At 34.0% G+C, this 27,874-nt stretch overlaps 1 long non-coding RNA gene across 1 annotated transcript; it reads right to left on the reverse strand.

Annotated features, from left to right (window-relative positions):
• Positions 1-10,637: 10,637 nt before the first annotated feature.
• On the reverse strand, positions 10,638-17,200 carry LOC311437708. Its single transcript, XR_014693651.1, has 3 exons — positions 17,131-17,200; positions 15,422-15,458; positions 10,638-11,667 (listed from the first exon to the last, which is right to left on the reverse strand). It is a non-coding gene; the product is annotated as an uncharacterized lncRNA (long non-coding RNA).
• Between the last annotated feature and the right edge of the window lie 10,674 nt (positions 17,201-27,874).

The following is a 27,874-nucleotide window of genomic DNA, read 5'->3' on the forward strand; positions in this document are numbered from 1 at the left end:
TTATCATCTTTCTCTATTTTCTGGTTTATTTTCCCACTGTTGTATTATCTTTAATAAATGACAAATTTACTGAGTGCAAACCATCTGTTTCTAGATTGAAACAAGGCTAATATCTTAAATGATTCATGATCACCTGTGTCACTGTTGCTTTTCTATTCCACCATTTGAGATGGTAATATGTAGTAGAACAGAAAGCAAACTAACAAAGCACTTTTCATTTAAAAAAAAAAAAAAATCTGTTGAATGTACTATTCACTGTGGCAGAAGGATCCGGAAAAGCATAAAAACACAAAAAAGCATAAAACATCCTTTCATACCAGGTAGGGTAGCATGTGGCTTGTAAATAATAGGTCTTATATGGCTGAAAAGTTGTTCTTTACTATTAAACGTTACACTGTTTACTAAAATAAATTCTTTTGAAATATAGTATTTCAGATGTAGATTCCTTTCAAAACTTTTATTGAGAGCCATCCAACATGGCTGTGTCTTTTAGCCCATTCTCATTGTTTTCTCTTCAGTGTATTGCAGTTTCATAGAAATTAAAAATGAGATGTGAGAATGTGAATTTTTATTGGCAATCCTTAATATCCTATTAGCAAGTTCTCCAGAAAGAGTTAAGAAAATTTGATAGGATGTATATTTTTTCCCTCCATCTTCTTGCTTACTAAAAATAAACTGTACGAAGACGCACAGTTCCATAGAAAATCACTCGGCAATAAAAAGTGCCCATTATAGAGTGTCAATGGATGTGATAACATGCATAATTTACCTCGGGGGAGTATGTAATTAGAAAATTAACCTTTTACATTTCTCTCTTTAATCAGCTGCAACAAATGGCTGGAGAATAACACATTAGCAGCTGCATTTACTGTATTTACATGCTATTAAAGAGAAACTGACTATGCCTGAAGTAAGGAAAACGAAGAATTGAGCCTGTATCTGTACAGTGGTTGAGATGGCTTGGTGGTATTTTTTTTATTATTATTACTTTTTTTCCTTCTTTCATTCTGGCAAGGGTCCATTACAAAGTCCAGATATCCCAAGGACATGTTAGAGCGTTACAACTTTTGCTTTTCTCAAGAACAAATGTCTTTGTTTCGTACTGTATCTTACTACCATGGTGAAGAATTAAAGAAAAGGGGCTATTTAGTACCACTTTCAGTGATATTTTTTTCTTTTAAATGGAATGAGTATTTTCCTATTAAGAAATTGATAGACACCAATTTCATTATGAAAGAGCTGTCTACAAGTAATAATGAATTTTAATCGCTCTGAACTTTATCTGAAATTATTCGCATAGAAAATTAAAGACTCCATATCTGATTACCAATATCCAGAGTACTTTTATCCTGTCTTTTCAGCCATACAAAGCCTTATGCCATTGGTGGTCTCAGAGGAATTTAGAATGATGACAGAAGGTATAAATGCTGGTAGTACAAGCCTCTCTTAGAGGGTGAGTTATCGTCTATTAGAAATGACAAGAGGTACGAGAGAGATGAGAACTTCTCCCTTTTTCCAAGTAATGAACAAAGTGTTTTCTGTCATTCTGTGGAACATTACTGCCCTTCATCAAGAAATGTACATATTAATTTTCACAGGAAATTTGAGTTTCAACAGTAAGTGGAAAAAAAGACAAAATGAAAAGCAGCAGTCAAGCTTCAGCAGAATAATGAATTCTGGAAGATGCAGGAATCACAGTGTTACCATAGCTGAGGGACCCATGTCCCTCACGCTGAGAAAAAAATGAATAAACAGGAAAAATGCTTCTCCTGTAACTCTTCAGAATAACTGTTGTCTCAAGTGATTTTTTTTTCTTTAGCAGAAAAAGTTAGAATACAGAAAAAATCAAAGGCTGTGCTCTGCTTAGGTCATGTAATCATGGACAAAACATTTGTCCTCTCTGTGCTTCAATTTCTCTGCCTATAAAGTTAGTGTAATTATAGTCTCTCACCTCACAGGGGTGTTGATTGACTGAACACTTTAACATTCATAAAATGTCCAGTTATAGTGGGGTCTGCATTATAGGCATATTAGAAATCTTACATAAATTGCAGTTCTATAGGCAGTTGGTAGTCAAGGCCTAAATGGCTGCTGCCAAGGTAAGAAATGTCATATAGAGCATCAAAATATCATATTCATTATACCCATATTAGAGCCAATCAACTACTACTGACAAATTTCCTTCAGAAACAAGATGGATGTGCTGACAGCTCTCTAAGATTACTCTATCTACCTGTCCCTTGTTCAATCTTTTACTATACAAGATTTCTCTGGTAAAATCTTTTGCAGCAATTGTCCTAATCACAGTGGGGAGAAGATATGTTACCATAAATTCTATGATTCTGTACTGATATATTTCCTTTTTCTGTATTAAATTAAAATAAATTATGACTAGAAAATGGGTATGGCAAAGAACAGTTCACAATAAAGTGTCAAATTTAAAGACTCAGGTATGTAAATACAATTAAACCTTTGACATGTGAAAATAAAGGTGGGTGTGAATGTTATGTAAAATAATTATACAAATTTAATACCTAATATTATTATACTCATTTAATACATAACATTTTATGAGAAATACTGAAACGGTAGGATAACTCAGAAAGAGCCTGAAATTTTAGGAATTATGCCATTTAAACAGGATTTTTTTTTTTTTCTGAGTAATTGTACATTAGTTTTCAAGATAAATAAGAATATTAACTAAGTTAGTTCAAAATACGTAATATACTAATATAGGTTATATTTCAGCAATAGATTTTATAGGGAATACCTTATTCCGTATCTCCAATCTGCAATAATGTTGGTACACTTTCACATAAGTACCACAAATGTACATGTAAAAATACTACATGTACACACAAGTACATGCAGAATCAGCAGGAGTAGAAGGCATATTTTATGAAGGTATAGTAGAAGATATATTTTATGGTATTACAAACACGCTTGCATTTTTTGTTATCTCCCTGAAAGCAAAACTTAAAAACAATAATCTTCCTGTGAAAACATGGGACATATTCTACCAGATTACAGCAATTTAACATTGATCAGGATGTTGGTTTCAGCTACTTCACCTCATACACTAAATATAGTGTGATAGGCCTAAATTAAATCTATTCAGTTTGGTTGCAGATATTTTTCCTCTGCATGGGATATTTAAAGTAAATTGTTAGCATCATATTTAATAGTATTCAACCTTACTTTTATTTTTTTTTTTCTGAGGAGGTTAGAAATAGTGGAAAATAGTGCTTAAAAAGTGATATTCTAGAATGTATTTTATAATCTTCAAGGGTTTTGTTGAGTTCTGACATTTTTTCATCAATAGACTATAAATGTAATAGACTATAATAATAGACTATTTAAAATGCTCTGGATGAAGATAGAGCTTGAAGAATTTGATTTAATGTACTGATATGTATTTTTAAACTTAAACAAATGCATAAATTTAACTGTAATTATTAAAGCACTTAAGCAGATGTTGACCTGTTTTTGTTTTACAATTGCATAACAGGGAATATTATCTTCATCATATCATTTCTGAAATTGCAATGAGTCCAATCTATTTCCCACATAACTTAAAGGTCAGCCCTGCTATAAAGTTCTGTGTGCAGGATTCTAAGAAAAATATAATAGTAAGACTTATTCTTCAGTATTTAAACAACAGAAATGCCTCTATTGAGACTTGTATCGCAAATTTGATTTTATATAATTAATCAAATCAGAGTAATGATCTGCTTCATTGAGACATTGCTCTGAATAGTCATCATAGTTGATAACTTATTTAGTAGCTTGTTAATAAAAAAAGAGCTGAGTGCTATTACTACTGTTCAATTAAAGTAGGGAAAAATAGTTCAGTTCATGTACAAGGAAACTGTTCTTAATCAGCTAATATTGTGTACATCAAGTCTCCCATCATTATATCAAAGTGCTAAGTTCTTTTACTAGTGGTAAAATAAATAACCTTGTTGATAATAGATGAATGTTAAACATTTTAGAAGTTCAGATAAGCCCTTCAGCTTGTGGTATCTTCATTTAGTTTATTCTAACCTATCTTTCCAGAGAAAGGTGAGAAATTGATGAAAACAAGGCATATCATAGGATATTAATTTCAGTCCTCTCCAGAACAAAGGACAGAGATCTCAATGTAAAAAAATGACACAATAGCATTACCTAGAGTTGCAAAGGTTCATAAATTTTTAAAGTTTTAATATAGCTGATCTTATTCTAGTCACAATTAACCATTTTGTCATACCTAGAAATATATATTTTTTAATTTCATTCTGCAGCAGGTACAAAAATATTAAAGGTCCCTGAAAGCTTAGTGTAAAGAACATGCTCACAGAAAATAAAAAAAAAATGCAATCTAGTGAATAGTGTATTTGAAACTGCAAGGTCGTTGTGATGGACTTTTTTTCCCCTTAGCTCATTCCATGATGTTCATGCAAAAGAAACACTTTCTTTTTTTAAACCACCTATGAATCAAAAGAGAGACATTGAAGTTGACTAGTCTTCTATAGAATAAGATGATAGAATTTAGGCCATGGGTTTAGTTATATTAATGTTTAATATTACTAATACTATGTTAATACCTATTACAGGACCACCAGATAAGGCAGGTTTGACCCATAAACTGAACATATTTCTATCAAATTAGCCAAGTCATGTGACTTAGTGTTTATTTTGCCTAGAAGGAGGCAGGTGATGATATTGAGTCACTAAAAAGTTACAGTAGCGCAAGCATAGGGTGGTATAAATACTGCTAGAATAAAAGTAACCCGTCAAGAGATTTATCTTTGCTTTTATTTTTATTTTATTTTATTTTTAAACAGTATTTGCATTTCAAGTTCAGTAGCCATTTGCAACAGCTCTGTGACTTGTGCTAGTCTCCAGCATTTCCTTTATGCATCTTCAAGTGCATGTTCTTTGAGTGATGCTGGTGAGCATCCTGTGAAATGTGGACAGTGAATGAGCAACACTGTCCCAATATTGTTCATAAGGATATTTTGTCAGTGATATGAACTTGCAAAAAATATTTAAAATTTGTAACACATGCAGAAAATAATGAATTTTGATTAATGGTTACTTCTACAGGTGTATATTAAATCCCAGTACTTCTGAATAGGACCAGTGTATGAAATGTAAATGCTGTATATAGCAAAGTAATTTGCAGATGACTGAAAGGTAAGATACTTAAGTACAAGGTAGTGGAAAATAAGCCAATAAGAGTTTTGATCTATGCAGTATTATCATGATTTTGAAACAAAAGGGGAATTAATCATCAAGAAAAGATGAAAGTATTAGCATTTTAGCATTTTATTTGTTTGCATATTTCATTCTCTACTGTATTGCTTTAGAACATTGAATTCAAACTTTTTGGCAAAATTTTCTTTTTCTACAGAGCCATCTATATATATATATATATATATTTAAATTCTAAATGTTTCTAATCAACTTTGAAGGATCAGAGAGGATCAGAGGAAAGTAGGTCTGTCTAAGGAAATCTAGACCACTTTTGTCAGAAATCTGGCTTTGGAAGAGGTAATGCTTCAGTGCCTCATAAACCAGAGTGCTTTTGGGCACTTTGTGTAAGATCCATCTCAGTAAACATCAGACAACTAAAAGTTGTCATCCAAACTAGTCATCTACTCTTTCTTTATAGTCAGTGAAGAGAAATAAACACCTTCAGGGAGTGATTCATCTCATTGAAGATAAGCATCTAAGACAGCTTAGACAAATTGTCTGCCTACAATGTCTAGTTCTCTCAATAATGAGAGTTTATACATACAACTGGCTTAGATTGAGACAATCTTTCAGACATTTGAAATTAGATAAGATGAATCCCATGTTTTGTGCCTGTTTGGAATCAAAGAATAAAGAGTTAGAGAAAAATAACAGAGATCTATATGAGTTAATTGTGCTAAGAATAAATTAATAAACTACTTAAATAGTATTTTTAAACTTTCTTTCACATTCATATTCTTGACAGCCGAACAGAAATGGTATCCAGAAATATATTATTTAGGTGTTCTTAAACATTTTCTCTAAGATCTCATGATGTCTCAAGTTGTATTCAAGGCCACTTTTCTTTACAGAAATTAAAAAGATGTCTTTGCACTTTTGAAAGAGTTAAGTATAGAGCATACTGTATATTTTGACAAACAACAGCTGGGGGAAAGGACCTTGGGTTATTACAATACAAATCACAAAATCAAAAAGCAAAAAAAATTTCAGAAAACCTTATCTCCTCATGAATCCATATGCTTTTAATATATCAAAAACCAATCACCATGGTATAAGCTTTGCAGACATAATAAAGACAGAATAAGTCTTAGATACATTAGGGAAGCAATCCGTTACAATTCAGATTAACATGTCAGGAGAGTTGTTTTAATTAGAAAAGAAGTTTGAACTTCCTATAGCTTAAGGAGTTAAATAGTGGAAACTGATTTGTAGGACATCATCAGTGGTAAACCCAGAGATACTTCGTGTTAAGTTTTTATTTAATTATTTTTGCAGTGGTCTTTCACTATACAGATGATACAGTGAAAGTGATTAGCTGTTTTACTTGGTTAACATTCTTTGCATCCATATTATGTGATGTGAGGGTCAATTACTTAACTAACATTATTTAGAGGTACGCAAGAATCTATACGCTTCAGCTCCTCTTCTAAAACTTCCCCCATAATATTCAGTGCCAGAGTAATGCTAAATAATTCCTAGCAGACATAAAGCATCACTGCTGTAGGAAATACCAAAAAACATCACAAATCTACCAGACCCATGCCTCGGATGCTCATGTTAGGAGAATCTACAAGGTTCAGTAAAGAGAAAGAAAATGCAAGGACTCCAACACCACTTAGCACTGCTATGCAATACAAGCAGGTAGGGTCTCTGTTCTACAGTGTCCTCATATGTGATGTATGACATCACAAACTGACAACAATAACTGCTCTGCAACCTAGCATTCATACTAAAAAAGTGGGAATAATAGGAAAACACAAGTTTTTGTGTGTGTATCTGTGTTATTTGTGGTATCTGCATGTTTCATAAAACATTTTCTGTCCAATATGTTGGCTATATCTCTGGGTGAATTAATTACAAAACTCATTTATTTACATTCTTTTGTAGGTTCAAACCAAGCAGTTGCTTTCAATGGCTGTAACAAATTGTGTAACAAATGATGTCAGGAAAGACTGGATTTTAGAAATGGTTAAAATTATCTCTTTAAGACTGATTTATTCTGCCAAACAATATAATGGAACAGCTCTACATGATTCATTCAGCCTAGTATCTTGTTTCTGAAAATAGTCAGTTGTGAATGCTTAGCGAAAAAAGTATCAGAACAGAGAAATTTATGATGCAGGTCTTTCCTGTGTACTCTCTCAGCTTCCAGCTATTTGGAATTCAGTGTCTTCTTACATGAAAACTTTGTCTTCAGCTTTGCCTTTAATAGCTCTTGATAGACTTCTTTCAGGGGTTACTCTATTTTATTTTAAACTGCAAAAAAGCAGTGCTTGTAAAACAAAGGTCATTTTTCATTTACTTTTTGATGTTGCATTTTATCGGTATACTTAATAGTTTGGGCATTACTTTAATATCCATTATCTGTATTCAGTGAGTACTAACACTGCAAAACATTTTATAAGTCCAGTAATAACCACAACCTGTTAGACCTTATAGATCACTTCATTAAAATTAACAAAAAGCCCAGTTATCTGGCCTTGCAAAATACACAGTCATTGTGATACCAGAATAAGTACTAAAATAAAACAGAGAGAATACTGATATGGATTTCAGATGTGACAAAGCATTAACAGATGAGGTTTGAGTTGTGTTTCAGCTTTTAAGATCCAGCTATACAAAGTGTCTCACTAACACAAGGTGGGTGCCTCTATTACTATCTGCATGGCTTGTTGGAAGGGGATTCCTTGATCATATAAGAATGTCATATAAGAATGTTCTGTGATCCTAATGTTGAAAGTCTCTATGTAAATGTTACAAAATAAGGACCCATCTACTCCATTCATGTTAAAAAGACCATAAGTACTAGAGAAAAGTCTGGAGAATTGGCTGCGTGACTTGGCCTCTTCAGTGCCTGGCCCTCAGGTCTCCCCCAGCTGTGGAGAGCTGGCTTCTGGCAGTAGTTTTTATGCCTTGCTGACAGTCTGCACAACAGCTGCAGGGAATATGATGGTAAAGCAAAGAATGATGGTCTAATAATTGGGTCATTAGATCTTCCTGACAAATGGGTAGCATATTAATTGATGGTTACAATTTTTGTTTTGGCTTCTGGTGAAGCTAAAAATAACTGACAAACACCAATACAGAAGACTGGCATTTTGATTTAGATATACACAATTTTGGACGGTAACCTAAAAAGTACATAAAAATCCATAACTTTGTGTGAATTTTAACAGACAGTAGTATTGTTTTTCAGGGAATCAGTGGAAACATCATTGGTCAAAAACAGTGAGGCTCAACTGGAAAAGATTTTAGAATGTTTTTCTAAAATGGCTTTCTATCATCTCTAACATTCTAGTATTGTTATTTGCTGCTCAAATGAAAAAAAGTAGAGATTAAGATTTCATTTCTGCTGTGTCAGTGCAGAGGGGCTCCATGTGCAAAATGACATCTACATATGGCTAACTGAAGAACTGGGTGCTATTCTACAGAAGTTAAAGAAAACTGAAATGCCAAAAAGATTATCAGAGTAATGACAGTTCCTTTCAGAAAGATCATCAGCAAAAATAATAGTACCTACTACTGATAAATATAGTATGGAGTCCAATCCAACCAAACTGAAGCCAAATTTTTTTCCAAATAGCATTTTTGGAAAATGCTACAGTTGACAATGTATCCCTCATTTTCTGATTATATCTTTCCACTTCTTTAATTATATATTATTAACTTTTCTAGAAATCAATGTTTTCCTTACATGACTTGTGTTCTAATTCTGTGAAATAACCCAGAATGCCAATAAGAACTAGAATCTCCTAGCAAATCTCAGAAAACATGCTCCAAGGGTAGACAGTGACTTTCCTTGCTCTATTGGCCAAGGTAAAACAGCTAGTTCCTAGCTTCACTGTAGAAAATACAACAGGTAAAGTGCACTAAAGTCCCTGTTAAACCAGTAGAATAAAACTATCCAGTATATATAATCTAATATACTGGCAATGACCTCTGTGTCTCATGTGCTAGATAGAGACTTTGAGTAATAAAAACATACAGCTGAGAATGGGACTTGTAAGGGTATCAGTGTGGCTCTTGTAGATGTGATGTTGTACTAAATTTTTCTCACAAAGTAGCCTAGAATCAAGGACTAAGCCCAGGTAGACTCAACCTCTTCCATCTTCTGTTGCTAGAAGAGTAATTTAAAAAACAACCAGAAAACAACCCACAAAACAAAAACAAACAAAAACCCACAAACATTCAGTAACATTGAGATCTGTCAGTTTTGATGCTTATGTCCCAGTCTTCCAGACTGATCTGTTACAAAAGGTATAGACCATTCCCAGTTTCAGCCCAGCGAACTCTAAGCTAGACACAAAATTACAGAAATCACAATAACCAGTTCACTATCTGAAAATGGCAGAATATTTACTAAGGATGTTGCTAACACTTTTTATGTTTGTATTATGTTTGTATTGCTTATATTATCCTTATTTCAAGCTAATATCTCATACTTATGATGATGAACTCATTTGATACCAAGATTTTAAAAAAAATTAACAGTACAAGAAAAAAACACCTAGAAATTAATCTCTTAGCATGCTTACAATTAACAACGGCTAGCTGAAAGAAAATTGAAATGCCTTTTCAAAGCAGGATAATGGAATTTTTAAACATGACCATCAAAGAAAGCCTAACTTCTGTTATCAGCAATCACAATAACAGCTCTGTATTTACAGAACAAATCTTGACCTTGGCCCTCTATTCATGTGAGAAGTCTGGTGGCTTCACAGCAGAAATAGTGTAAATAAATTTGTGCAGAAATGTGTATCAGAATAACAAACAAACACATACTTGAAATTATTTTATCAAAATTTGTGCTTTACAGACTTTATATTTCCTTTACAGGTTTATATCCCACATACTGCTTGGGAAGTGCTGCACTTAAAGGTGTCCATGTAGCCCAGTGAGTCTGTGATTGTTGTGCAGACCTAATTATTCACTAGCAGTACTCCAAGTGTGCACACCAGTGGGTTTACAGCTCATTCTTCTCTTTAGCAAGCCATAGTAAGGGATTTTCTTGACCTCAAAGTAGGTACTTAAGATAAATTTAACACTGAAGTGTCCTTTCTCAGCATTCTCTATCATTTTAAAATATTTGCTATTGTAGAATTTACAGTATGATATATTTTAGGCATTGTATATACTAACAAAATTATATTTCAATTTTATATTAATAAAATTTAATATTAGTACTAATTCAAATTTCATTTTCTATCGATGAATAAATATATATTTATTTAAGCACATAATGATTATGCCCCCCCATGCGTTATTACTGCTGGTGGTCAGCCAGTACAGATGGATCAATAGTTCAAAGAGGACAATGACTGAGGCAAGGTAATTTCTCATCAGTTAGAAGTGTGTACAAAGAAAAACAGAATTTATCCACACTTTTATAACAGAAAATTAAGGGGCCAGTTGCAGACCTTCTTGATTTGAGATGCTGCTAACGTCTTGCAACCGTCTTTTGTTTAGTGTTTTTCTGTCAATTCCCTTCCATCTTTGAGACTTGCTGAATTGCCATGAAGCAGTTAGTCAAATATGCTGATATTAAATGAATGTGCCTTCAATGGAATATAAACATTTGACTCACTGATTGGAAGTAGTTGTCTTTATTTGGACGTTGATTGTTCTCCCATGCTCATAAACTCTACAGTCAGACATGCAAATGAACCAAATGACAGGGAGGGAGAGACGTGCATGTAGATGTACATGATGATAAATAGCCTCTTACAGGTTCTCAGCTGAGATCTTAGGCCATTTCTCAAGCTCTTTTGTGTAACTAGAAATCTTTTATAATTTGAGTTCAAATATTCAGAATGTTCAAACACAGAAATTGTATTTCATTGAAAGAAGCAGAAAGTGAACAGCTTTCCAAGTCATAATAGGAGAGTTCTGCATCTTTAAAAAACTTCATTGAACAATTAAACTTAGTCACAATATTATTTGCAGCATGTTTAGAAATCCATCTTCCCTTCCTTTCTTCCCTTGTGTCTGCCTGTCCTCCTTTTAGTAAGTAGTGCCTTGGCAGAACAATTCTATGATTGACACATGCATGAACTCAAGTTGACTGAGTCAACACTGATTTCAATTACATGAAGATATATTTTTACAAAAATATCATAACACCAGGTGTTTAGTGCCATAAAAAAAATCTATTTTTATAATACCTGAAAACAAGAGTGGTATTATTATACTATGTAACAAATTTTAATGCTGATTACTCATTTCATACCCCTACTACAGCTAGCTCCATTATTTTCTTTATTTTAAACATTTGAGATAGATATTTTACAGAGGAAGGAAAGGCATTCTCTGAGCCATTTATATTGAGTAACAGTGCTGGTAATTCTCTTCATCATATTTGCTCCAGTGGTAGGTTGTTCTGAATTAGCCTTGTACATCCATTGCTTTCTCTGATTTTTCTAAATTTTTCATCTAAAAATAAATGAAAGTGCTCAATTTCATTAGAAGTTCTGGTGCTTTGTAATTTATTCCATACCCAACATAATGTGAAAGCAGAACACATGGCCATATGTTTGACCCTAGATTAATGGAATAAAATAGGTAATCATCTAAATATAACATTTTTATATTATTTTCCATGACTATCCTCTGCAACACTGTACAATGACTACAAAGATTTTGTAGAACAAAAGCAGAATCTTTTATATGTTCTTTACATTAGTATAAATTACAGTAGACGCATGCAACAGTAACATTGCACATTTGATTCTTGAAGTTAACATTTGTCTCAAACTTTGAAAACCTTAACTGAGGAAGCTTTTAGTTCTATTTTATATTATTCCATTTTACATTCAATTAAGCTAAATCTGTATAGAAGTACACACTTTAAAGTATTTTCTCCCTACCCCACCCAGTGGAGAAAGGAGAAGAAAAAAAAAAAAAAAAAAGTCAGTCATCATCCTCCTTCTCCCCATCAAAATTCTTCACTTCTTCAAAGAAGTATTTGGAAGAATAGGTAAGTCTTTCCCTGCATTGTAAGGGTCAAGAAACAGCTTCTGCCAGACTATATGGGAAAAATTAATCCCAGCATTTCTGAGTATGGAGGTGTTAGGAATGTTTTAACAATTTGTGTCAATAAAGAACAGTCCTGTCTGCCTCTGGGTCCTGCACTGGCAATTTAATTCTTGAACCACAGATGCAGTGTGTCCCAGTCTCCCCCTCATTCTAGTCAATTTATCAAGTCTTCAGAAAATACTCCTCAAATTTATGAACCTGTTTGCTTTTGTTATTCCGAACTTCTATTTCTAACAGTTACAGCCCTTTTTTTTTTTTTTTTTTTTTTGTCTTCTTCGAGATTAACTTAACATGGCTATAGGTGTGACTGTCCCTGTGAATGGCTGGTGAAGAATGTTTTAATTACTGGTGAAGTGTCAATAAGAAAGCTATTTGTGTTTGTATGAAGTCTTTGATGTCTGGGGTTTTCAGAACAACTGATAACAACTAGTGACTGTTATGGGATACTATGCAAGCCTCTGATATCTGGCCAGGTGGCCAAGAGATTAAGAAGAAAAATAAAGAAGCTGAAGGATGGCTAGGAGACAAGACCTGCAGGGGATGCTGCATACACTTGACACGGTGCCAAGGAGTACAAAGGGGAAGGACGAGAAAAAAAACTTGGAGAGGAAGACTATGAGCCTTCATCATGAAAGACCCCTAGAGACCCCCAGAGGGACCAGAGAGACCCCAGAGTCTCCCCCAGGGGGAGACTGATGCGCATGCTCCAGTAGGAGGGACTGGACCCCGGAAGCTAATTATAACAACCTGTTTTTTTTAGAAGTAGTAATGAATATGTATTAGTCTAGGAGCATAAAAATCAGCTACTTGATGTAACTGGTGTGCGTCCTGGTGGAGCGGAGACTCCCAGTGCACCCAGAGCTGTTTGCTTACCTCTATTCTTTTAATAAATCCTATTTTTTTATTAAATCCTATTTTGAAGAAAGAGCCATTTCTAACAGAGGTCTCACTGTACTTGCAGTTCCTTTGTATTTTATTTCCATTATTTCTGTGTTGTTTTATGATATGGAGAAATGTCATGCTTGATAAAAAATATATGTTCAATCATGCTTTTCATTATTGTTTGATTTATATTTCCTCATTACATTTCCAAAATTTTTTATTCAGATGGGCTACTTCCTCTTTACAAAAGACATAGGAATAACAAAGCCTTTCACAAGTGTTCTTCATTCTGTGATCTGTAGCTTATATTGTTTTTAAAAAAGCCATAAGAAGGTTGCTGTTTTAAGAAAATTATTTCAGAACATTCCTAAAATTGTACAGAAGTCTGGTGTTAAGAATTTTTTTTTTTTTACATTAATTTAAGGGACTGAAAATTCAGTTCATAGAACTGTGTACATCTGTGTCATTATCCCCACTACCTCTTGCTTTTTCAAAAATAATAAATTTTACCTAAAGGTAAAACTTTCACAGACTAAGACTTTCACAGACTGATGATAAGACTAATGATAAATGATAATTTCTTAGACTGAGTCTGTTGATTGATTTACATGAACTACAATTCATTAAAACATGGGAAGCACAAAAGAAGTGTAGAGAAAAGGAGCTGAGAGCCCTAAAAATCAAGATCTGAAAAACTGGAAGATCAAATAAATGCTACTGGAATTCTTTATGAGAAGAACAATGAAGTGGTTTTGATAATAAACACTTTTTAAATTTAAAACAAACAGCTTATTTAATAGTCCTCCTAGTGGGTTTCCACCTGTAAGTGGAAAGTTTAGTTTAGAACCATCATTCTTATAGAATATTAGGGGTGCTACACATTAGTTGAATCAATTTGTTGCCTGTTGCACCTTTTCCACTTGTTTTGGGACACTGAATACCTACAGAAAGATCACTGTGCTTGTGGTACACAGAACCAGTCTCCAGAGACATCAACGGACTTTCATGGATCCTCTGGTTTTAACCACAGAGATTGTGGGCTGAAGGAAATGTGCAATGTTGCACATTGTCATACATTATTTTGCATTAAATGTTTTGGGGTAAGAAGAATCTATTCAACAAACAGCTTTCTATTTAAACTTCATCCACTTTAAGAGTCTTTGAAGCTACAAGCAAAAAATTACAAGAGCAATGGATTTAGCTAATTTAATATAATACCTCTGTAAACTACCTAACAAACATTCCACATTGAATTTTACAGGGTTTTATGCACACTATTTATCTGAAAAATGCACTGTTGTAACTTAGTGAGGAAGCCCTAGTATTCATGATCTGGAGAATTATTATTATTATTAATTATTATTTTTAAAGAAGTCCAAGATACTTGTTTGAGAAACTTGGACTAAGTGAACTTTTCTTCCCCCAAATATTTCTTTGAAGATTTGGGATCTTTTTTATTAAAAAATCTGCCTGCATCCAATACACAAGATACAAAATACTATTATTTAATATCCTGTGTACCTTATTGATTTCCTGTGTAGCACCAACTTAAATCCTGTGGTGCTTTTATGTTCTGTAATTGTACTGATCACCTTATAAGTTGTATACAGCCAATATTTCTGTCAGGTACTTTTTACTTATTTCTGAGTTGCTGTTGTATCTACTAACATGAGAACAGCAAGTGTTTAAGAATAAATATTACAAAGCAAATGTTTTTAGTAATTCAAATAGATTATCTTCTGAGATATTTTAGCTTAGATGCACGTTGGTAGTTTAACTATCTTTCTGCCATTGATTAAAATGGTTGAAGAGTTACAAGAATGTACCATAACCTGAGCAGATAGACTGCTGTTTGCACACCTGTCTCAAAGTTCTCAGCTTCAGAAGTGGTATAGTCTTCACTGACAGAAAGGTATTACATATATGCATTATACATACGAACATGTATGGTCACAAATGTTAATGTGTATTTCTGAGATATAAAGCAAAATAAAAAAGTGAGACTTCTTAGACTTATCAGAGGCAAACTAGAAGTAGATAACTCTTGTTATTGGTGGGAGAGGGGCTTAAAAAAGCTCCTAAGACCTTTGTCTCACTTTAACAAGCACCATTAAGATAGGAAGTTTCTACACCCAAGATAAGTTTGAACTTTATAAATCTATTCTGAGAAATAATAGGGGCAAAGCAAGTTTAGAATTAGACCATCAAAACTGTAGCTCTAGGTTTATTCTTTAAATGAGAAATGGCTGTAAAATTTTAATGCACCTACCTTTGAAGTTTGCTTTAGAAACAAACATAATAATCCTCTGCAACAAATAACAAATGAACAAGTAAAAACAGAATTCATGACAGATGCAATACAGATAGTTTTGCACAAACTTTTTTTTATCTCCAAAAAAATGTTGTCAAGAACTTTCTGAATGCAACTTTGCAGAGCATCACGAAGTACTTCAGACCTCGGATAAACTCCACTTTACTGAGCTATAATAACAACAATGAATTTTTGGTACATACATAATTCCCCATCAAGTGTGCTCGTCAGAATGCCTTTTATCTAGAGATATTAGTCTTTGGCACTACTCTCAACAAGAGCAAATATAATAGTGATTTGTGTTATTAGTATTTTTGAACCCAATTTAAAGCTTATTTGAACACAGATCACCAGTTTTCCATACAACAATGACTTTGTTGTTAAAGGCTTTGAAAAGTTTCAAAACTTGACTTTAATGAGGTTTAACTCATTAATGGTCCTTAGAGCCAGACAGTCTTCCAAAAACCAAGGTTGCCCATGGCCTCCTTCAGCCTTTTAAAATAGTCCATGGTATTTTCATAGAAGGTTAGGGATGCACAGACTAGATTCTCAGAGCATGAGATAGTGTCAGTTACTAAAGGTTACTTCAAGCAGTAACCTCTTCAAGTACTTACACCAACTAAGGGTGTGACCCACAACATCTAATACAAATCAACAAATCCATGAAAATATTAACTAGAAATAAAACAAACCAACAGCTTGTGTTGTCAAGACAATTAACAGTTAAGACCCAGACTGTTCAGTGTGCCATGTATCCCTAGAAGTACTAACATGCAAAGCAAGTTCAGAGTTAGTATTTTTTATTTATCCTCACAATGACCTTGAAACATCAGTTCTTTCACGTTAGTAGTCCACCATCATATTGCAAGAAGAGAAATAATAAGAAAAAAAAAAGTACAGCAAGAAAGCAACAACAACAAAAATATATATATACCAAACTACCACCACCACAAAAAAAAACTTCATAGTCAAACTCTCAGACATAAAACCTCTGGCCACAAGAAAATCTTATTCTATTTATTCATGCTGTTGGATTTAAACGTTTCTTTCTTACCACTGAACATTTTAAAAAATAATAGTAATTTCTCTTATATTGCCTCTAGATAAGTAAAGAAAAATATTAGCCACTTGCCACATCATTTATGCAGTGATGTGTACTATTCTTATCTACATTGGTGTGAACATGAATTACTTCTGTTCCAGAATTGCAAAGTTCAATGAGAAAAAAAAAAAAATAATAAAGTTCAGCCTCCTAATTATATTTGAGACCTAGGGCCAGAGGCCATGCAGCCAAGCACAGAGACACAGTTCTAGTACAAGCAGTCCCTAAGAGCTTTGGCTGCCAAAGGGAATTGTCAAACATCCAGCATCACTATGATAGTTTATCTACAGTAATGTCTGGCCTCTGTTATAGAAGGTGCTGCTGCAAGGATCAACACAACAGAAACATCATCTTGAAGCAGTACGCCATGGCCAGGTAGAGATGCACAATTTACTTCAGCCCCTGTCTGGTCCCAGGATCAGAGGATAGTGCCATGGCAGCCCAAGCAGGCAGCTCCAACAGGAAACCCAGAATGGCAACAAATAGAACTAACAAAGCTATAGTACCATGAGCAAGACCACTGATCTGTGGCAGCTGAGCAAGCAGAGCAAGAAAGATCTGTAACCTGTTCCAGTCAAATTATGGCCAAAGAAACCTATAGTGATAAAGCAGGTCCAAGATCAATCTAGAAAGCTAGGTCAGCAGGCCAGAGTCAGGACTAACAAAAGACATACTTCTGGCAATAATTGAGTTTAAATACTACTCCAGAGAGGAAGGAAGGGGAGGTGGTCCCTGAGGAGGCACCTCACAGCTCCCCCTCATTGACCTCATCACAGAGGCCTGATGCTGGTTACCTAGCTGTGCTGGATGGGTGCTGGGGGAGCATAGGCAGCTCAATACTTGGGATGGGCAGGGACAGATGTTACAAGGACTGCTGATGCCCCCAGTGCCCAGGCACCTGGGAAACTTGCCTTGGTCTATGCTCAGCTATGCAGCTTAAGATTTCTGTGTGTACAGTGATGGCAATATCTTTCTGTTCCTTTTCCTTGCGTGAATACTTGAAGAGAAGATTCATGAGAGACTTTTAAAGATTTCTTTAAAATTAATAGAGATGGCTTCAATGCATTGAAACCTTGTCACATATCACTGGTGTTACAAATAATCAACAGAAACAACTAAAGTGAATAGAATAAGTTTTATAACACTTTAAGTAAATTAGCTCTAGAAGAACGTATTGTATGCTCACAAGAAGAAGGAGGAGAGGTAGAAGAGTCTCCCAAAGAGTTTTTGTGCTCAGAGCTCCAGGAGTTGAACAGCAGCACTCAGAAAAATTGTATTTTTCTGTTTAACAGATCTATCTTGAGTTTTCATCGACATAATACCTGAAATTTAAGCTGGAGTTCTGAATATCCAGTTAATGTCTGAAGTTACAAGGAAAGGAAGAGGAAAGTGCAAAGCATTGTGAAAAAGCTTCATTGTCCCAATGTCCTGAAACATACAATATACTAACATATAATGTCCTGTCTAACATACAGTGTATGAAAACTATTAGTAAAAGCATAGTAGGTGCCTAGGTGCTTTCTGTCTACTTACTGCAGTGCCAGCAGATGAAAATCTTTTTCTTTTTTTTTATCTGGAATAAAAAAGGCTCTACAGGAAGTGATTATTCTGTTATCTTCTGCATATTTCTGGCATATGGATAAATAATTAAGAAAGTGTTTTCTTTATTTAATGTCAAGAAGTTAGGAACATCTCAGAACTTTTAAGAGATTTTTATATAAGAAATCTCGTGAAAGTGCCAGACTGAAAAGTTTCTCTCAGCAGGGAAGAAGCAAGAAATGACAAGCAAGTTTCTACTATTTATGTCCAAACTTCTTCAAGTCTACTTGAAAACAAACCCGACAAGTGTAAAGACAGCTCAGCTGCTGTTAATCATTTGGTTTTTGACCTCTTTAGAGAGGCTGCCAGCCAGGTTGCTAGTCATTTAATGTTATATCTTCTTCTATTAGCTGAATTTGGAATACCAACCTATTTTATCCTATATCTATGATAGGGAAGCAACATCTAATACTTATAGAATTTAGCCGTTATATGAATCATCAACCCTGGGCTTTTTCGTTATAGAAATTTGAAAACATGGCCATTTACAGTTCAGGTATATATCACCTTGCATAACAAAGATACTACACACATTCCTCCTCTCTGTAAATACCATCACTGGAAGTTAAAGTAGTTATCCATTTTGGCTGGATGCTTTCTGACCTCTGTACCTTAAATTTGCATGCTGAAAATGTCATCTTAGCAAAGGCTCCCAGAATTGTTGTGATGTGGCTGTACTACCAACAGCAACAGTACTTTTATATAAAAAATCTCACTACATGTCAGTTCCACAAGATTTGCCCTTGAAAGCTGTTTGCCATAAATAGTTAAATCTCTTCAGTATGTTGAAAAGGCAAGTCATTTAACTTAACAGTTCAGTCCTATCCTGTTGCCCAGTACAGATAAAACCTTTCCATCTGTCTAATATACACTGTTAGCCTAGAACTCCACAGTGGGTAATGTTAACGTGACATGCTTGCTCCAGTATAGTAGAGCTACTGACAGTACCACTGAAAAATATTGATGCCATTTCCCTACAGAGGCCAGAACAATAGTCTTTCCCCTTAGTGTCTGAGAAGGGCACACTAAGGGTAATTCACCTGCTGGACAAAGCAGCAGGTCCTTTCATGTTCACATACCATTAAAAGTTTAATTTATTATTTTATTTTTTATCTGTTAAAATCAGTTGAAACTTGTAAAGAAAACTTGTGTATTTATCTTCTTTCTGTCAGACAACTGCAGACCAATTAGAATGTTTGCATCGCTTTTCATTAGAAAAAGGAAACAGACAAAAAAAAATCAACAAATTATTTTCTTTTATAAGCTAATTTAACAAGCACAGTGCCAGATAGCATTGGAGAACTGATTTGCAACAGACATATATATATACACACATGTATATGTTGCTTAAAAACATCCCTGGAAATAGTTGTTTGCCCCAAAGGTTGCAAAATTAGAGAAATATTTCCTTTTTGTTAATGCTTAATATCAGGTTTTAGTTCCAAATCAAAGTGATAATATTGTAACCATTTACAGAAGAATAGCATGCATTCAGCATACATTCAGAAATGAGCCACCACCTGACAAAGACTCTTGGTAAAATAAACTGTAGGATCCTGAAATTCAACTCCCTCTGCAAGAAGAAAAGGATGAAGTTAAAAAAATAGTCGGGAAATGGGGTGTTTTATTTTTCTTCAGAAAGCTGTTATATCTTGGGAGTTAAATGTGCAAAACCAAATAAACAAAATAGTATTTGTTACTGTATTGCATGTCTATCAGTGTCTCTCATTAAAAATTCCTCACATTGTAGGCTAGGATGAAATAAGCACAAAGACACAAACACACACACACCCGTCCCATTTCCCCCTGCCACCCAGACAAATATCATATGGTAAATGGTGATATTTTCCAGCCCTTTACGCTAAATTAAGGGTTTGAAATTGAAGAGCTCTTTCTTTTCTAGGTGAGCCATTTCCTTTTTTTTTGTTGTTGTTGTTTTTTTTTTTTTGTTTATTCTACAGTGACAGTATCTATTATTAATACAAAGAATATTATCAGTACCATTAAATCTAACTTCTCTGCTAGTAAGATAACTAAGGTCTCTAGTATGTTCCAGTCAAATCCAGAATTGACATAATATGTTTTGTTTCCAAATGTCAACAGATGATAGTGGCAACTTTGACATTTCCCAAAAGTTCATACAGACAGATTAAAGTTTTACAGGAAATGTCCTTAAACTGTTAAGGCAACAGAACTAGTTATGGTTTTATTTTTATTAAACCCATGTGGTGTCCCACTTGATTACTTTACTTATGTATATGTATTTCTACAGGTATTGTATTGTATTTCCACAAATGTATTTCCACAAATAATGTATTCCACATGTATTTCCACAAATAATGAAGTCCTATGGATTCCACATCTCATAGGGAAATAGTAGAGGCACTTTCTCTATGTATTACCTATCTCCTTTCTGAAATCATTCTTCCTTGTTTTGTTCTTTTATTCATCCTTCCTTACTCTGCCCACACACTCTTTCTGTCTCCTGAAAACCTGTTCTTCTCTATATTTGTTAGTACACTTTTTCTTTTTATTTGCTTTTTCTAGACATATGTTTAGCCCCCTGCCCCAAATCATTGATTTCATCCCAACCTACAATTGTCTATATCTATATAAACTGTCACACCCAGAAAACACATGGACCAAACAAATGCTTGTGCTCCATCATATTTAAAAGGTATAGTCCTAGTGATGTCTATAGTGGTATGTACATAAAGTTGACTTTCACAGGCATCTGTCCACATGAGAAGCTTTGAGAATCTCAAACTACGTAAGCTCACTAGTTTTCTTCACTTCATATTTTAAAAAGTTATTTCCACATAGGAATGGTCAGAAAAGTGTTCAGTAAAACATTTAAAGACAAAGTGAAAACTATATATATTTTTAATTGCAGATATGATGATATTTTTCTGTTAGTTTCAGTTTAGCCTGCCAAAACTGGTTATTCTTTATATATATATATATATATTTAATTTATTTTCTGTGCTTTTACATGCTTTTTAAAACAAAGAAAAAAGGTGAAAGTGTTGAAAATAAAATGTAAACAATTTAAAATATATACTTTTTTTCACACTGCTTAATTTTCCACTGAAAATGAGGCAGGAGGCAAGAGTGCACCCAGTCTGAGCAGTCTGTAAGGGAATTGCTACATTCTTCCATGTTCAGTAATTACTCAGAGAAAAAAAGGGGATAGCAAATATTTACTTTATTCACTATGTGCACAGGAAGAATCAGCATTGTGCAGCATGACACAAAGGTTCCCACTGGTTCTTGCCCAAGCTTTTCAAAGGCACAGTTCCTTGCAACTTCAAAGGATATGTCTCAGATTGCAAGAAAACTGTAAATGAAATAATACTTTTATTGAAACAGCACTGAAACTAAAGTAATGATGAAAGTGTATTGAAAATTTGGATTGATAACAGATATTGATAAATGTTAAAAATCTGACAACTCATCAGAAATTTATTTAGACTATGTAAGCAACCCTGTCTAACCCAGCAGAAACAATATGTTGAAATTCTCACTAATTTTCAGAATGTCAGAGGAGCTAAAGCTTAAATTCTTTCCCCTTCAGCTGCTGCCATTAAGTAATAGATGACCCTTCTCTATTTAGTAAAAACAAACAAACAAACAAACAAAAAGCTAAAACCCAGTAGAGCTTTTCCAAACCCAACAAAATTTGTCAATGTGATGATTGTTTCTTCCTCCTTTCATAGAATGCAGAAAACATACTATGCAATTTCTGAGAATGTTTACCTGAAGTTTCTACACATGAAAAAATGAGATAAAAGGACTTCACAGAGCACTTCTGAAATGAGCATTCCATTATAGTCTTTCCAATCAAAAAGAAAATTAGTCTCTTTATAGTGCCATTTAAACACTGGTTATATTCAATGGACTCAGACTAAAACGACATTTTGAGAAGGTTTTATATTGTAATTGTATTATACTGTTGATGATTTTTCAAATTCTTTATACACTGCTGAACTGAAATAATTGCCATGCACATTTTTAATTTTGAGTCAGAGGACAAATTAACATAAAACCAGGGAGAGTTAACACTTGATTTTTATTTTTTTTGGTTTATTATAAATAGTTTTGCCACCATCTACCACTCCACTGGTTATTCAATCCTTTCATAGAAAATTAAAATTATTAATATTAAAAATAAATCTTATCAATCATATATTTATTTATTTATTTATTTATTTTCCTAACAACATCAACACAAGAAAAACAAAACATTGCAAACTTACAGCATGGCAGCTACTTTGGCTTAATTAATTTATTTCTCACTGAGCTTATACAATGTTTGTGCAACAGCAATACAACAAGGGGTTAAAGGAGAAGAGATCAGGCCTGAAATATTGAATCAATCAAGTCAGATAGATTCAGGTCCGAATTTTACTGAATGTGCGTCAGGTGATCAGGTTCTGGTTCCCTGCTGGATCATCTGGAATGAAGATCATGAAATTCAAGTGCAGTTTTTACTCCACTTCTGCTGTCAGTTTTTTTGTGAGAAAATGATTTTATCTTATCAAAACCTTGTCTCCAAAACATGAATAATATTGTTTACCTTTTCATTTTTATTTTTTTTTCTTGACTGTTTACACAGTATGCTCCTTGGGATAAAGACTAATATTCTTTACAGGTTTATATTCTTTTAATAGAATAATGGGATTGCATTTTAATACTTGATGTAAGAATATAGACATCTTACAAGAGATGATCCTTATATTATTTGAAATCAGACATTTTTCTAAGCACGTGTTATTTTTTTCTTCTGTACGAGGAGGAGAAGCTGCCTTTGAAATGTGTAGACTTAAGAACCATTTTTGACCATGAAAGTACGGAAGATAAAAAAACAGTCTCAAATGGTAAACAGAAAACTAACTGTTCATGCATACCCTTCAGTATTCTGTTGCCAAAATATGCATGGTGTTAATATGTCATTTGCACTACAAAAGTAATTTAATGATGAAGAAAGAAAGTAATGAGCAGAGGAAATCTGTACAGGAATCATTTGAAGCAGTAGGAAGAAGAAACGGTTAAAGAAAGCAGCCTTAAAGATATGTATAGTAAGCAGTCAGATTCCTTGAATGTGAACACATGTTCTTAGGGATGTCTATCTCTAGTTAAAGAATAAACAAAAGTCCAATGTAATAAAAATATTTAGATAATAGCTCGTATATTACGAAGCAGACAAACTCAATAGCGTAACTCTCCCCGCCCCCCCCCCCCAAAAAAATATAATGTATATCATGAAAATGATTTTGAAAATTATGCTCAAATTTAAAGATATATTTACTTTCCATAGACAAAAATGCAGGCTATTCTTATACAATTATAGTTTTTAGAGAGAAAAGGGCTTGACTTCAAGACTTTAAATGTCCCGTTTCTATTGTTCTAACATGCCTGAAGAACCATAAAAATTGTCTTACTCAAGACATTCTTATTTTTATGGCAGTATTAGATTAGACTGAAGTAGTTAAAGAAAATCACATGTATAAGAATTTCATTAATCTTCCAAAATAAAATTATTAGTGTAGTACCTTTGCTGCCTTGTTCAATTTTAAAGGTCAGTAAAACTTTTCAATTTCACTTTGTGGAATAACTCAGCATATCAAAATATGTTTTTGTTCCTATTTAAGATAGAAAATACTGATTCTACTTTAGTAGTAAAGGTAAAAAGGAAACTCCACAGACATGTACTTCAGGGCTTCAAACTTTCCATTCCTAGTATGGGCTGTCTGCCTTAGAGAGGTGATATAGTTTCAGAAAGTAAAATGGTAGTTCCATCTTGGTATAGTGGTCAAAGTTATATTTAGTGGATTTTATTTATAAAGTAGTCAATGACAGAGACATTAAAAATGTCCCCATTTCCCAGGCATTTTCATTCACAGCTGTACTAGTGCCTTAGTGGTGATCATACAAGTGGATCAGAGGTGGTGCTTTGAGCAAGAGACTTTCATAAACCAACACTGATGCTGATGGTCATGCTGTGCATTGGGAACACTAGACTGAAGATAAGTGGAGTCCTGCCAACAAATGGCTAGCTAACCAGCCATTAGACATTGCAATACTTTAGACTCTAGACAGATAACGTCTCCATAACTGTGGTAAAAAAAAAAAAAAAAAAAAAAAAAAAAAATCAGTTACTCTCCTTCTCTGAATTTGTGTGAGCACTATTAGTTTCACAACCTGCAAATTGCCTAGCACAAATATTTAACATATTCATCTTCATGCAGTCACAGCACAGCAAAGTAATTGGATCCAAAAGCAAAAAATGGCAGAGATGTCTTTGGGAAAAGAAAGATATTGTGAAGACTGGGGAATGGTGAAAGATGTCCTGTCTGGAACTAAAATGCTTGTTACATTGCATATTATAGTATTCTTCAGTCATGTAAATTATAAAAACTCAGCTTTAGTATTTTTACATAACTCAGTAAATAAGTCTATTTTATCTTATAATAAAATATATGATTATTAGAAATTAAACACATGTAAACTTTCTGTATAAAATTCTGTTCTCTAATACTTTAATAAATATTGCAAGGCTCTTTATACCTGCCATCACAGGCTCCAAAAGTGGAAGAAAATGTAGCTGGCCTAGATGGAGAACGGAGAGACTAGGACGCAAGACATCTCTTAGGGTCCATATGTAATCAAAAAAAAAAAAAAAAAGATGGTAAACTTATACAAGGGCTCTGAATTGGCCTCTTTATGAGTTTATCTGACTGGGCATAGAAAAATAAGTCTCATCATAAAGCAGCACACTCTTTTTGCTTTACCTAATATCATAACTGAAGAACAGACACTACATTTCTTGTAGGAAAAGGACACTCAAAGAGAAACAAAAGAAGTGAAATTAGCCTGGGAACCTCAGCAGGCAAAGAGACACTTTACACTTTCAAACAATTATTCAAAAAGTAATGAGAACAATTTTCCAAGTCTTTATTCTTGAAGACTGAAATATATGAATAAAGTTAAACTTGAGCAAAATAAATTTAAAGAAAGACCAATGGGGTTCTATGTTTGGAGAACCTTTCTGAAAGACAAAACATTTCTCTGCTAAATTTTTAGTCAAATGTTTATTAATTTACTCTGCAAAAGCCTCCAACTGGAGCTAGCTTCACACAGATGAACTCCCTCGCTGTCACATTTTTAACTTTTTATTCCTTACAATAATGATATCTTAATATCATGATTTTTTTTTTTCCTAATGTAGCTGGGTTTTTGTTTGTTTGTTTGTTTGTTTTCTCTGATAATACAGCTGGCTAATGGATTCCTCGAGAAAAATATGTATAAAACATCAACAAGAGATAAAAATGGAAATATTTAAAGTGACAGTCTGACCAGAGTCCTGATGCACATCTGTTAATATATTACTCTGGATATGAAATGCCATTATTTTTAGGAAATTGGGTTACATGTTTATGTTCAATTGAAAATACATCTCTAGCTGCTTGGTTCTTGCCTTGGACAACATTTAATTTGTCCAGTTGCAAGTGTGAAATGTGAACCTGAAGAAAATTGAGTTAAATATTTTTACTGCAATATATGGCATTTGCAGCAACATCTTTGTCCTTCTGTGCTAGTTGTGTGTACATTGTTTTGGTCTCAGGGGCAGTGAAAAAACAGAAGCTGGCAAGTTGGTTCAGTAGTGAATAGGAACTTCTCAGTGCTGTGACCCCTGTCCATGGGAGAAGAATTTGTCTACATATACGCATTGATACATATAGATTATGTATTTCTGCTCATGTGTGAGTAATTTTTACTTGTTGTTAGTGTGTGGCCTGACCTGGAACAACAACAACAACAAAAGGAAGACAAACTTTATTTGGAATTAAACTTAATTAATTATTTAATTAGCATTTGCCTCCAAGTATTCCACTCTAAATAATTTATAAGCCACCCAGATGTCTTCTTATTCATTTACTTGTGTAATTACTTTCATAATGTGCTAAATGTTATTTAAGAGGCCACTGATTACTCAGAAAAGCTGAACTATGTTGGACATCAGCACTAAGGAACTTTGTTGCAATAGCATGAAGGCTATCAAGACTGGAGTAAAATAAACATGTTACAAGCTAGCCTCATGCTTCAGTCACTAAAAATATAGCATGAGTAGAGGTAGACATCAGCTTACTATTTCAGCAAAACTGTGAGAAAAAATATTACATCTACATCTGACTAACACCATGAATGTGAAGATCATCCTTACAAGGAAAAGACAAAAGAAATTTGGGCTTCTCCAGAAGATATCAGCACCCATATGTTTAGCAGCCTTGTAAATATTTTGGTATGAACTGTCAGTATAATCTTTGCTTTGAAAGTTTCTATGGATTGACTCAAGTGTCTTTATGTTATATCATCACATACTGCTGTAATTCCTGCATAACAAGGCAACAAAACTTTACAAGAACAGAACTCTGCTGTCATGTAGCAATACTTTCCAATTAAGAAATTTAGTGGACTGAGTAGATAGATTTAATTTTCAGGATTATTTAAATCAGAGGTCAAAATTAAATTCACATATTTTCTAATTTCTGAATGTTTTATTTTGTTTTAGAAGTGATCTGTAATGCTGTGTTCTAAAATGCACCCCAGTATAAACACCAATACCTTTGGAACTAATGGATTTGTCCATGTCTTCCCATATTTACCTGCCAGAGGACCAAGTTGTAGCCAAACAGCCTGGCTGTTTGGTGTGCCAGTCCCAGACACAGGCAAATAGCTTTGCACTGAATTTGTAAGGCCTCACACCAGAGGTCTTCCAGGTCTGTTCCTTGTAAAACTTTCCTGACCTGCCTGCAGCTTTGTTTTACTTGGTTTAGCTATAGCAGCACTTCCTCTAATTGACCAGGTGTCTATGGCTAATCTGTTTTACTTTTGTTTTCTTTGGTGCTACCATAGTTCTATACAGACAGATAATTATTTATGTAGAATGTCATACATAGTCCTACTTACGACTATGACACAATAATTTAGTGCAGAGGAGTACTGACTTGCTGTGATATCATCAGTCTTGAGAAGCGGAGACATGGTGCGGTGTAGAGAAGCACAGGAGCACAGGCAGAGACCAATACCAGACAGGGCACAGGCTTGGCACCAGACATCCTATGAGTATACACTGCTAACTAACAGTCTGTTAAAAAGTGTAGACCTGGAGCTGGACAAAGCTAGTTTTAAGAACAATGAAGAGAACAAAGAAATAGTACCTAAAATATGTAAAAAGCAGCACGGATAACAAATATGCATGTAGAATGAAGGCATATATCAAGAAAGAATGAGCAACAGTGTTAAAGTTTGCTTACAAACAAAAAAAAAACTCCCATGTTGAGGCAGAGGGAGGCAGAAGAAACCATTGATATGAATATCATATTCATCCCGGCAAAGGATTCTAGTTGCTGACAACTCTTGGTAAGATCTTCCACCACCAGAATGAAACCACTGACCCCAGCACCCAGAGGAGCATGGGAAGAGTGAGCAAAACACGAGAAAAAGAAGTGGAAATGAAGGGATGCATATAACAATTTTGACTGCATTATTAGACTTTCTTTTTCTGTAGCAATTGCATCTGGAAAATTAATTATTAGACTTCTAATATTAAGTCATATAATTCATCATACTAACAATAATTATTGTCTTTAATTCTATATTAAGCGTGATTCCTCTTTGTCCATAAACAAGACTGAGTGTAACAAAGT

The sequence above is a fragment of the Aythya ferina genome, assembly GCF_964211825.1.
Source record: "Aythya ferina genome assembly, chromosome: 5".
Lineage (NCBI taxonomy): Eukaryota > Metazoa > Chordata > Aves > Anseriformes > Anatidae > Aythya > Aythya ferina.